The sequence below is a fragment of the Buceros rhinoceros genome, unplaced genomic scaffold (genome assembly GCF_000710305.1).
Source record: "Buceros rhinoceros silvestris isolate BGI_N320 unplaced genomic scaffold, ASM71030v1 scaffold18030, whole genome shotgun sequence".
In the NCBI taxonomy this organism is placed as follows: Eukaryota; Metazoa; Chordata; class Aves; order Bucerotiformes; family Bucerotidae; genus Buceros; species Buceros rhinoceros.
Genome location: NW_010389934.1, coordinates 17,045 through 29,012, shown reverse-complemented (window position 1 = coordinate 29,012; position 11,968 = coordinate 17,045). Strand labels below are relative to the sequence as shown.

Here is an 11,968-nt window from a genome sequence, read left to right as displayed (position 1 = left end):
CCCCCCCCCAGACACTCCCGCAGCAAAAGCTGCGTCCTCTCCTCCCTGATTTACAGTTTGCTACCTTACACTTGCTCCAGGGAGGAAAAGCTGGCACGGAATGAAACTCCCTGGGACTTTGCAGGCTGGCAGCTTCATTAGCCTGGGTGGGTATGTCACTGCTTGCTCCTCCTTGGCCACCCTGAGCCCTTCCAGCATCAGCATGGATTTGGCCACCCCAGGCATGTCCCCACCACAGGCTGCCTGTTCCTTCCAGGCAAGAGATGCCGGAGCACAAGGGAGAGGGAAGCATCATGGGAACACCAGCCCAGATTACTGCTGCAAACCCTCCCTGCACATGTCACACACACGACAGGTCCCCGCGCGATGCTGAGGTGTAGCATGGTCCTGACCCATTTCTCAGCACTGAAAACCCCAAAGGCTCAAAAGTGACACCAAGCTTTAACCACAGGTTGTGGCTTGACTCTGATGAAGAAATTCCACTTCAATCTTCCCAAGCCACTGCTCGCCACCTCCGTTTGCACATCTACGCCACAGCACGATGTTCCTCCGGTGCCCCTGTTGGTGCCGGTCCCTCGTCATTGCATTTACATTTCTATTATCAAATACTGTAAATCATTATTGCTGTCCCCGCAGCGCAGGCTCCCCGCTCCCCTTGGGCCCTGGGAGCGATGCCTGGAACTGGCTGAAAATTAAAACAACTGTCGGCATCGCACTCGCTCTGTCCGTCAAAACAGTGCCCGGCTCGCAGCAGCTGGGGTGTGCGGGGTGAAAGGAGCAGTGTCTCACCAAACAACGGCCACTTTCACGCCAAGTGCTGTTGACACAGTGAGAACCCAGTTCCTCTCTGAACACAACACCAATAGGGCTGCTATTCTTCTTGTTTCCTCAGCCCTACTTAACAGCTTTTCCTACAACAAAAATTTAGGTGTGGATGCGTGGGGCTGGGTATTTTTTTCGCTGAGGTCTGTGGGATGGGCACAGGGCTCAGCTTGGGGTATGGTAAGAGCAAAGCAGCCCTGGAGTGGGAACCCAGGGGTGTGAGAGGCAGAGCTAGGTATGCCGGGCACGGGTTCAGCCTGTGATGGCTGCAAAGAGCTTCAGAACAGGAGAAGAGAAAGGCAGGGTGATGGAATAGCTCAGAGGTGTAAAGGAAGGGCTTGGGTTTGATTCCAGACTGCAAAAGGAATCTGGGGGTGCCCTCTCAGGGTCTTGTATGGACCTCGGGTGGCTGACACGCTTTTACCCACTTTGCTTCCTCCCTGTCAGGACCTCAAAGCACTTCACAGACATGACGGTGGTGCGGGAGGAAGCCCACCAGCCCAGCAGCAGGCACAGCCTCCCCAGGGCGGCCGATCCAGGGCTGGGACGTGGATGTGCAGCCCATCCTGCCCCATCGCCAGCACTGAGCTGAGATTTCCCAGCGCAGACTAGAGCTGCAGACGTTGACTGCTCCTGGGTGGGAGCAAACGTGTGTGTTTCCAAGCAAAGGAGCAGCCCATGGAGCAGCGGTGACTCTCAGCAGCCCCCAGGGGAGTCACCAGCCAGCGCAGGATCCAGCGAGGGAGGTCACCAGGTTTCCCCTAAAATTCGCCCAACGTGTTGAGCTGTGTTGGTGGGGTGGGTGAGACCAGAGGTCAGGAGAGCCCCAAAATCATCAGGCATTGCTGATCCCCCACCTCTTACCCACAAAGTGAGGCTTGACAGAATCTGTCCCTGTGATTTATATGCCGCTCAGGGCTTGGTTCAAGTTTGTGAGGAGCTGGATGCTCTCGCAGTGCTCTATAAATAACAGGATTTCAATTATATGAATAACAGTTCATTACAGATGATTTTATGTTAGGCATCTGGGTTCTTTCTCTGCTCAGAAACCGCAGCTTCTGCACAGGATAATTCTTTTAAAATTACACAGAAATGTTGAACAGCGCCCAGAGACACAGGTTTCTAGCCCAAATGGGACCATTTGATCCTTTCTTTGTAACGTCTGTAAGCTCAGGCAGATGATTTCACCCAACCTTCTCTTGGCAGCATTCGGTGTTTGGTGACTGAAGACCTGGAAGAGGTGCCTGAGTGGCACTAGGTGAGCTAGGGCACCTACTCCAACCACGGACTGGAGCCCCAAGGGTGCCTCTGGGTCAGCACTTCTGTAGCCCTGAGTGCCAGATACAACCCACGGCCATGGGTTTCTGGTCCCTGCCTGGAGGAAGGTCTAAGACTTCAGGGGAGAATAAACATCTGCTTTTCTCCAATATTGATGCCTGTGACTTCGAAATTCACCCTTTGTAAAAATTAATGCCAGAACCACCCCCCCACACACACTGTGCCAATAGCCAAGTAAATATTTAAATGAAGTTCAAAAAGGTTACGAACAGAAGCCATTTCAATATTTCCATGTGTGAAGAAGGTTGGGGGTTTTGCATTATTTGCCCAGCTTTCGCAGTACTAACACAGAACTGACCAACCTCACCATCCACGATCCAAATACCAAAAATATTCCAACCCTCTACAGAAAGTTTCATTTTAATGGAAAACCAAGAGAAATACCATTGAGAACAGGATATATCCATATGTTATCCCGTATCTATCGTAAACACAGAAGACTGAAAGCTACATTTCCTTCAGAGATAGCGTGGAAGTAAAGCTCAGATGTCCTTACTCTTCCTGACGGCAGCTGGAAATGCTCTCTTGGCTCTAAGTGTATTTTAACTATTCTCTGCCAGCCTAATTATCATTGTGAGACCAAAGCTTTTGTGCTTGTGAACAGCTGTGGTGGGAGGGAAGAGAAGACAAGGACCACTGATACCTACAGGTGGAAGGAAAAACAATACAGATTGGGGTGGGGATGGTGGACTCCCAAGTCCAAGAACTTTCCCTCAAGCCCCCTTCAGCCATGGGCTGCCATCAAGGGAAAGAAAATAGAGAGGGTGGGGACAAAGAAGCAGCTGAAGAGGGAAAAAAATAGCAAGAAAATGATACAGAAAAGCACCAAAAGGAAAACCAGGAGGGAATGGAAAAGTGAAGAGAGCAGAGGGACTGCTGACAGTCTCTGGCACAGCAGTGGCCATCGCTGTCACAAGTACAGCCACCCACATGCCTGGTGTTGAGCATGACGGCAGCGTGCCCACCTTCCTGACAACGGGAGGGGGTCCTGCTTGGCCTTGAAGCTGGCGAGCCCTTCCTCACGAGTCCCTGACCGCTCCGGCAGCTCCAAGCTGCGGCAGAGGGGCAGGGGACTCAAGTGAGGAATGGAATGTTCCTGCCAGTAACCAGACAGAGCAGAACCAGCGGAATGTGGATAGGTTTGCTGCCTGCAGGGGAGGGCAACGAGGGAGCAAGGTGAGATCCTGCCCATGAGCTGTGCAGAGTCAGATCTGCTGGCCACGGCTCTCCAAAGGCAGAGCAGGAGCCCCAAATCGTGGTCACCACTGGGTCCTGCCTGCCCAGCCCTGCTCCCATGGTACAGGCACTTGTGGCATCCCCATCCCAGCATCCCCACCCCAGCGGGCACCAGCACCTCGCAGCTATGCATAACCGATGTGACTCCGTCTGCCACAGCCTGGTCTATTTGCTCGCTCATGCCAGGCAGCCCCGGGGGAGGCTCTGTGTGCAGTACGATGGTTTATTTGGAGAGGGCTTTGGTTTTCAGTATTTAGTTTTTAAATGCAAATACTTCTCTTTGTTTACATAGAGAAGATAGGTCAGAGGATTGCCCCTGCACTCAGAGCGAGCGTCTGAGAAGGTCTATCACCACTTCAGGAGTGTGTTACCCACCCCAGACTAAGCCTGGGGAAAGCTATTGCACAAACTGATGAACTTATCTACAGAGCAGGAGCAGGAGTTCCTGCAGCACCCAGAGAGCAGAGCTCCTGCCTTCAGACCCCATCCTGGAGTGCTGGCAGAGCTCACCGCGAAGTCTGAGCTTTCAGAAGAGGATGCCACTTTTGGGCGTCTTGAGGTTTCTGCTCCAGCTACCAGAAACATGAGATGAGAGGTCCTGAAGGAGAGCAGAGACGCACAGCAACTTCCCAAAGGCAGCCTCAAATCCTGCACCTCCTCACTGGCGCAATGGACGGTGGCTCCCTGCAGAGCCCTGCGGAGCCACCTGTGAGGTCAAAGCTCTGCTGTGGCAGACAGCAGAGTCGTGCTGGGGATCAGAGGGGGTGACAGGCACTGCATGTCAGCGTGGTCACAACGAATGCAAAGCGATAACACAAGTCAGCAGAGCTGAGGAGCATCTGCTCAAAGGACCACAGCCAAGAGAACACAATACTCCTGGGGAATCTCCTTACTCCTGAGGACACAGCCCTCCTCCCTCTGGCCTGGCTGCCACCTCTCCTGCTTCTGTCCATGCCAAAACTCTGCTGCTGAGTTCTCCTATTCCCTATTCATGAACCGGCTTCTCAATAATTAAGTGATAAAGCCTCATTACTGCTTTCCTTGACTGCCTGACCCATAACATCAGCAAAAAAATCAATACAGACTCTCCAAAACACACGAACTCAAACTCTGCCAGCCCCCCGAGAAAATAAAACGTGTGAGAATCCAGTTCCAAATAAATAAATACATAAAATAAACAAATAAAGCCAAGTTTCCACAGCTTATGCCTGCTCCCAGTGCAGGCCCCTGACCTCCCTGGCTGGAGACAGCCCCGGGGCGTCCCCCCGCCACGGCACACTGCCTGCGCACCCTCGGGGTGCCGGAGTTCAAACAGAAAATCTATTTTTAATGACTTTGGGGAGTGTAGTAGAGATGCCAACTAGCTCAATGTAATTAAATCTATCTATCACTCAGCGAGTAGGGGCCCAAAATTGATGAACTTTCCAATGAGATTTTATTCTTCCCTTCATTCATGAAAAAACACCCCTTTGTGCTGCTGCAGGAGACATGAAAAAGTGTGGGAAGGAGCAGGAGGACTCATCAGTTCCAGCCGTTAACGTGTCAGGGTGACAGAGCTGGGGAAAACAAAGTCAAACTTTCTCAGAGGCTTGTAAAAAGTTTGACAGGCTCTTCTTCCTGCTGTCTCTTCTTCATGCAGAACTGCTCAAATCCAGAGCCCCCCCGCGACACCGTTTCTGCCAAGGGACAAAGCAGCGTGGGGGGCTGCGGAGCACCTGCTGCTTTGCTGTGGGTCCACCCCACGCTGGCTGGAAAGCCCCACCTGGAAATGACTTATTCTCAGCTTGAGCAGAGCCGGCAGAGATCTCGGACACACTAAGATGAGTGCCAGCAGCGAGCACGGAAGGGATGGCAGTGAGTGGCATGCAGCCAGCCCGTGGCATGGGCAGCAGCCATGACGCTGGGAAAGAAGGCAAAGGGGGGGGACATCTGAACTGAAAAGAGTTGAGGAGCGTCATCAAAGCGCTGTTGAGCTCCTGAACACCTGCTCCAACAGGGACTGAGCCACTGGTCCCTGTCATAGCCTGTATGTGCCCAGGCAAGGAGAGGACAAGGGGGAGTTCTCTGTCAGGTACAGCAGCTACTGGAGAACCTGGCTCTCCTCTCCCACGCCACTCAGCAGAGAAAGGATTATCAGAGCTACCGAAGGGCTGTCAGAACCAAATCAACGCCTGTAACTTTTGGCAGAGAAGCAGTGAGTGGGAGAGCACACAGAGACAATGTTTCCATGACTACAAAGGGATTATTTAATTACAGCCCTGTGGATGCATGTGGAGAAGGTCCCTTAAACTCTGATCCAACCATCTTTTCAATGAGCCTGGCTTTACTGCTCTAAGAGCCTCATCAGCATCTTAGGAGGACGAGCTGTGCTCAAGCACAGGAGAGCAGCCAGCTTCCTCAGTGAGTAACCAGACCTTCTCCGGGCAGACCTGGAAGCAAGAGTGAAAAAACAGCAAATGCCCCAAAGTAAGGCTTGATCAAGCTGTAAAATCATCCTCAAGGCAGAGTTTGCTCCACCCAACCCAGCAGCAGCCAGCAAGGCTCGGGCTCGGGCTTGGAGCAGACTCATGTTCTGGCACGCAGGCGCCTGCAGCCAGACACTTTCCTGTGGTGTACCACAACTTGAGTTAATCAATGCATCAGTACGAGATACTGAGCGAGATTTGTTGGGATAACAAAGCGCCAGGAAGAGATCCCATGCTCACCCCAAGGAGCAGGTAAAGCTGGAGCAGGAAAGCTGGGTTTTCACCTTGGACATGGGCTGTCCATGACCGCTCACCGCGTGCTCGGTCTGTTCAACCTGGCAGCTCCTTCTCTGCCCTGCACAGTGCTGGCTGGGGAGCCCGGTGCCCCGCACACGAACAGAGGAGTACGGACTCTCAGCAGACCATCCGTCTCACTCGGGACACTGAGCTGCTCTGCTCTGCCACAGAACGAACCCACAGAAACTCTACTTGACAAGAGAAGAGGGTAACATGATACATGTTTACTAATAACAAGGAGTGAGATGCTAAAGGTCTCCACCACAAAACCAGTTTATGCTGCAATACATCCATGTGCTTCCTCTCCTGAAAACCACCATGCCTCAGGGGAGCTGCATTTTTGTTCTCAACTGCAAAAACGTCCAGATGAGTTTCTGGCAATCAGGCTCTTTCCAGGTGTGTCACTGAGCAGCTCCGTCTGGGTGGGAGATCCTCTGCAGCAGCTCTGGCTGGGGTTAGCCACACTCCCTGCTGCCCACGGGAGCTCCTCGGGGCTTGCTCTGGATTTCAGGACGAGGGCCTGATGTGTGGCCAAGCCGGGGGACATCGCTGCTGCCATCACAAGTGCCTTCTTGAAGCGCTGGCACTGTCTTCTGACGAACGGCATTCTGCTCAGCGAGACCACCCTGCCGCGGCCACCCAGCCAACGAGCGAGATGTCCTTTGCAGCACTGATTAGTCCAGGCCTCAGAGGAACTAATTAATAAGGATAAAAGGGAGCAGCTTTCCAAAATTTCTGGGCTCAGGTGGGATCAATCCAACACAGTAAACTTTTATCTCGCATCAGTTCACGGGCTCTGTGTTCAGTGCTCTCATGGAACTCGCCGTACGCTCCCTGCAGCCATTTAGAAGTTTTAACAGAAGCTCAGAAAATTAAGGTGAATAATTATAAAGTGTGCGCTTCTTTCCCTCTCTGTTTTGCAAGGAATTGGCAAAAGAAGAATTCGGAATAATTCTGGAGTTACAGCTAATGTAATTAGGTGTTCAGCAGACACTTCCAGTTGGGCTGCACGTATTCAAACTGCTGGTTTAGTCTGAGCATTGCCAGAGCGTCATTAACAGCACAATGGGTCGATCCCCGACACCTAATGAGACTTGGACAGTTCGTTGCGCAGGGATGCCCGGCTCTGCTGCCTGCTCTGCACTACAGGTGATGCCCAGCAGCACTGCAGGGACCCCGCCAAGGCTTCCTGGGCACTTCCCAGCCCCAGGGTGTGGGACCTGGCCAGGAGGAGAGCTAGGGCAGGGGGCAGAGCCCTTCGCTCCACAGGAACACCTTTATTTCTTCCGCACAGTGCTCTGCAGAGCTTTCGGCAGACAAGGGCCAGGTCTGTGTTAACTGTCCCTAGACCATGCAAGCCTGGACAGCCAGGAATACTTGTAACATAAGCTACAGCAGAACAAACCTCCCCTCCTGCAGCATATTCCCACCCCTCCGGCCCCATCTCCTATGGGGCGCTTGCTCCCCGTGCAGCCGCACTGGTACAAATGGCCACACTGGTGGGTTCCAGCCACAGCGATGCAGCTTCCCGCACCCTGAAATCACTGCACTGCTCCAGGTCTGCCCCAGCACAGATGTTCTGGGGATTGACACTTCCATGTCCATCTCTGCAGCCCTCATCTGTGTCTCCCCGGCCTTGGTGTTACAGAACACATGCAATATGGGAACGATGGGAAGTGAGGATACCTCGGAAGGAATGATGAGAACACCCCGAGGACTTACGAATAGCCCCACTCTAAGCAGCTTTTTAGACTGGTTTGGAAATGATGGAGCCTTCAAAGCAGGTGTCGATGAACTCCCAGTGTCAGAGAAGGGAGCTCCATGCTCTGAAACGTAGACATCCAGATCTGTTACCAAAGACCCAAATCTCGGTGGTGTGTATCACGGGAGAGCTCAGTGCCTGCTGCCTGCAAGTGCCTTCAGCCGTCTGTTTTTCCTCTCTCCCCATAAAAAACCACACGCTAGACAGTGGAGGCCCCTTCCCCCAAGCTGCTAGCCTAGAACTCATGGATTCAGTTAAGTTGTTAAAAAGGATTGTGGCAGGCTAAGATAAAACAGAGGAGCTTAAAATGACAAACAGACTCCTAAATGGGATTAGAGTCTTAATGAAAAGAGTAATGAATGAATGAGGCAACCAAATATTACCCATTAATATTAGACAGATAGATTAGATCCCTAGGCGCTGCATTTAAAACCGACATGAAATTACTTCAATTACTCTGCATTGATAAATAACAAGACCATATTTACTGTTAAAATGCATTTGCTCCACCCTCCCCCACGCTCGTGTTGGCTTCTGCTTCCCAGGAGGGAGCGTGGACCACTGAGAGGCTGAAAAACAGCACCAGGCTGGAAGCTTCCACCGCTCCCCTCATCTCCACAGGAGACTGGGACGAACCAGCATCCACCATACGCGTTCTCCAGGGCACCTGCTGCCAAGGACCCTCCCATTAGCCTCAACCACCACCATCAAGGCAACTCTTTCAGCCCTTGCATTTCTGTGCAGGAGCCAAAGCAATCACTGCTGGCTCACTTAAAATCTGATGCTCGCTTGCAGCATCCTTCCATCTCAGGAATTCTCTCTCCCTTCTCTTGCTGGTGGGTACAGCTGCTCAGCAGCCTCCTTTCCACGCGGAGAAAGGGAGATTAACCTGATCAGAGGCCTCGTCTAATTAAAGATCACAGGCGGGTAATTCCTGGGTGTTTGGTGGCATTTCCATGCTACCGATGAAAGGCACTCTACTAATGTCAACGGGAGTCCCCTGTCCTTGCAGCCCAGCCTCCAGCCCAGCCAGCTGCTCGCTGGGTTCAGGAAAGCCCTGGAGAACAGGCTGTTGCTAACAAAGCTGCAAAACAACCTTTCCAGCTCTGCTGCCTTCATGCCTGGATGAAGTCTTCTCTACGGGACATGGAGGCTGCTCGGGGGCTCTGTGCTCCAAGCTGCTACTGACGGCCAGCCCAGCTGATAAATACAGCACTGCTGCGAGCACCCGCTGCCAGGGTGTCAAACCACTGACGCTCTGCTGCCATGGGATCTTAAGTATCTTTGCCAAAAAACCTCAAAACATATCAGTCAACAAGAAAATGAAATATCTCATTTCAGAGAGACAAGAGGAGCAGCCCGCAGGAAGGGCGCAGAGCGAATGGCTCGCAGCGTAGCAAGGCAGAGAACCTGAGCCCCATGCCCAGGTCCTCGCTGCAGTCATCCGCTATGTCATCTCACAGTGTCTTAGGGAGAGGGGTGGAATAACCGCCCCGCTTCCCCTCAGCTGGGATGCGTCCCTTGGAGAAAGCCGCACGGCAGCAGAACGGGGCTCCTGGTTACTCCAGCTGAAATACTGCTGAGCTGGAGGCTTCAGTAAGTGTGGGAATGGGTGGCAGGAGGGTCGAGGGGGTTGTTGTGTACCATGCAGATATAAATTAACTTCCCAGAAAGGCAACAAGACCCAGTCTTATTGCTTTCTCACCCTGAAACAAGGGGTAAAGCAGGAAAGTGAGGAGGGAGGAATGCACAGAGCTCTTCCCACAGCTCTGGGGATGGATGACCTTTCCAGGACTATACCTGTATAAATCTTACTGAATGAAATAATAAAAAAAAAGAATAAATGAAGGTTAAATCATTCCCTGCAGCAGATTTGCATTGACAAAGTTTGTTCAGACAGCGGTTAGTTTACACAACAGGCCTTTAACATTCCTTTCCTAACTACTAGGGTGACTCCTGACCAGCTAACCACAGGATGAGTGATAGGAGCCCTTGAAACCAAAGGCAACTTGCCAAGACGGAGGCAAAAGCAACAGCCCTAGTCTGAGGTTTACGTTAAACACACAATTAGGGGGTTTGGTGGGTCACGAGTCACAACATGGTGGTTTTCACCCATCAAACGTTCCCCACGATGTTCCCATCTGCTGGGACACGACTTCATTTTCAGTGCCACCACCAAGTCAGCACTTTAAACACTCACTTCCCCTTCCTCTGCACAGCGCAGAGCAAACACCGCTGCTGTGGCTTGTAAGTGCCCCTGGGAACTTGGGAAAACTAACCGAGGGCCTCCCATTGTCGGAAATAAAAGCTGGAATGGTTTTTGTAGCCAGAGAAGGTTGGGCAAAGAATTTAGCTTTCATCTTTACCTGCTTTTCCTTGGGCTGCTGTTTTGCTGCATGGGAGAATTGGAATCAAAGAGCAGCTCTGGGGCTACGGCACTGCTTTGACGTAAGGCAGAGGTGATATAAGCTCTGAGTTATACATAAACTTCAGAATTGCTGCATTAATGCTCCCCGTGCTGCAATGCTCAGTCACTTGTCCCTAGAAGCCATATCAGCTCCTGCTGTAAACAGTTCCTTTGACATCGGCTTCTCACTGTCCGGATACAGCACTCAAAACGGCAGCGTTTTGGGCAAATAATGCCATGAACCTATTTCTGCTCCATCAGAGCCTGAGGAACTTGTGCATACATTTCCATAAATATCACTGGCGTCAGTAGAGGGACAGACCCGGCAGACTGCGAGGGGGATCCTGCAGATTGCTGCTGTGTCTGCCTACAGACCAGCCCCAGGAACAGCGCTGGGGTTGGAAGGACTTTGACTGAATCCACTAAATAAACCGGTGTGCGTGAAAATTGGTAGCCCCCAGTTTCCAGCGAGTCTGGAAATGAGGGGGGAGTCCTCCCAGCTATCGAAACATGCAACTCATCACACCAGGAGGCTGAAAGGAGATGGCATTGAACGGACCTGCAGGAGATCAGCTCATCAACCAAGGAATGCCAAAAAAATCTGTGAGGATGCCCCAGGAGAAGGACTGGTGAGTGCATGATCTGCTCTCTGCCTCTGGCAGGATGTGGGGCACAGGGAACCTCCACGGCGGTTCTTGCTGAAAGAGATGAGCCTAGCAGCACTTCTAGACAAAATTAGTCCCTAACATTACACTTTCCAGCTGCAAACCTCCTGTGGGAGACGAATCCCCACCTGTGTGGGGGACAGTGGAGGGGGAAGGAGATCTTCCCTCCCCTCTGCTGCCTTCCTGCTGGAAGCCTGCATCGGAGCAGCTGCTCCAAGGGCATTTCTCTGCAGGGTAGCTGGCAAGGGACAGGGTTAATAGGCCCACTCCATGTGTGACCTCTCTTCCCTCTCCTGGAGAGCTTCTAATTACCAAGCTGCAGAATGAGGGTCAGCCGGCAGCATCAGCCAGACCCCACCGCCCGCGCCTGCCCTTGCTGGTCTGATCGATCGCAGCCCGCCAGCGAAGGGAAGGGCTTCACCCCTGGATAGAGGCTGAGGTCTTCAGGAAAGGCTGCTTTGCCCATCCCACCTGCACACAGAGCAAGCTAATCAAGGCCAAAATCTCCCTGGGAAAAAAAAAAGGAGCATCAGCAGGTCCCTTCTTCCAAAAAGGAGAGCAGCTTGCGGGGGACATGAATAAATAATGCTGCTAATGAAAAAACGCCTGTGCAGCCCCGGCGCGGCCGAGGAAGCAGACCAATGACTCTATCTCTGATGCACCAGCAGCCTGACAATTGGCAAATGAACCTCTGCAGTTATGTGTTTCCCCTCTTTATTCTTTTCTCATAAAACTGGCAGGAACAGGGGTCGGACAGAGATGCTGGCGGCAGCTGGGTTCAGTATGAAAAGCCCGCTGCAGAGCGAGGGACCCCACAGCTCCCTCCAAGCCACACTGGTTATTTCCCTCTCTCAGTGGGGCCCCGAGCTTAACCCTTGCCTTGCTCTGCTGCTGCACGTACAGCGATGGAGCAAATCAGCCAAACCCGGAGAGACCCGAGGCTGCACCTGACGGTCACCAGCAGCCGGTGCTCCCG

At 52.4% G+C, this 11,968-nt stretch overlaps 1 protein-coding gene across 1 annotated transcript in view; it reads right to left on the bottom strand.

Annotated features, from left to right (window-relative positions):
- The window catches only part of PLXNA2 (plexin A2), a gene marked incomplete at its 5' end in the record, with an annotated part of 93,615 nt that overhangs the window by 65,228 nt on the left and 16,419 nt on the right, over positions 1–11,968 (bottom strand). The gene's annotated exons all lie outside the window — the stretch shown is intronic.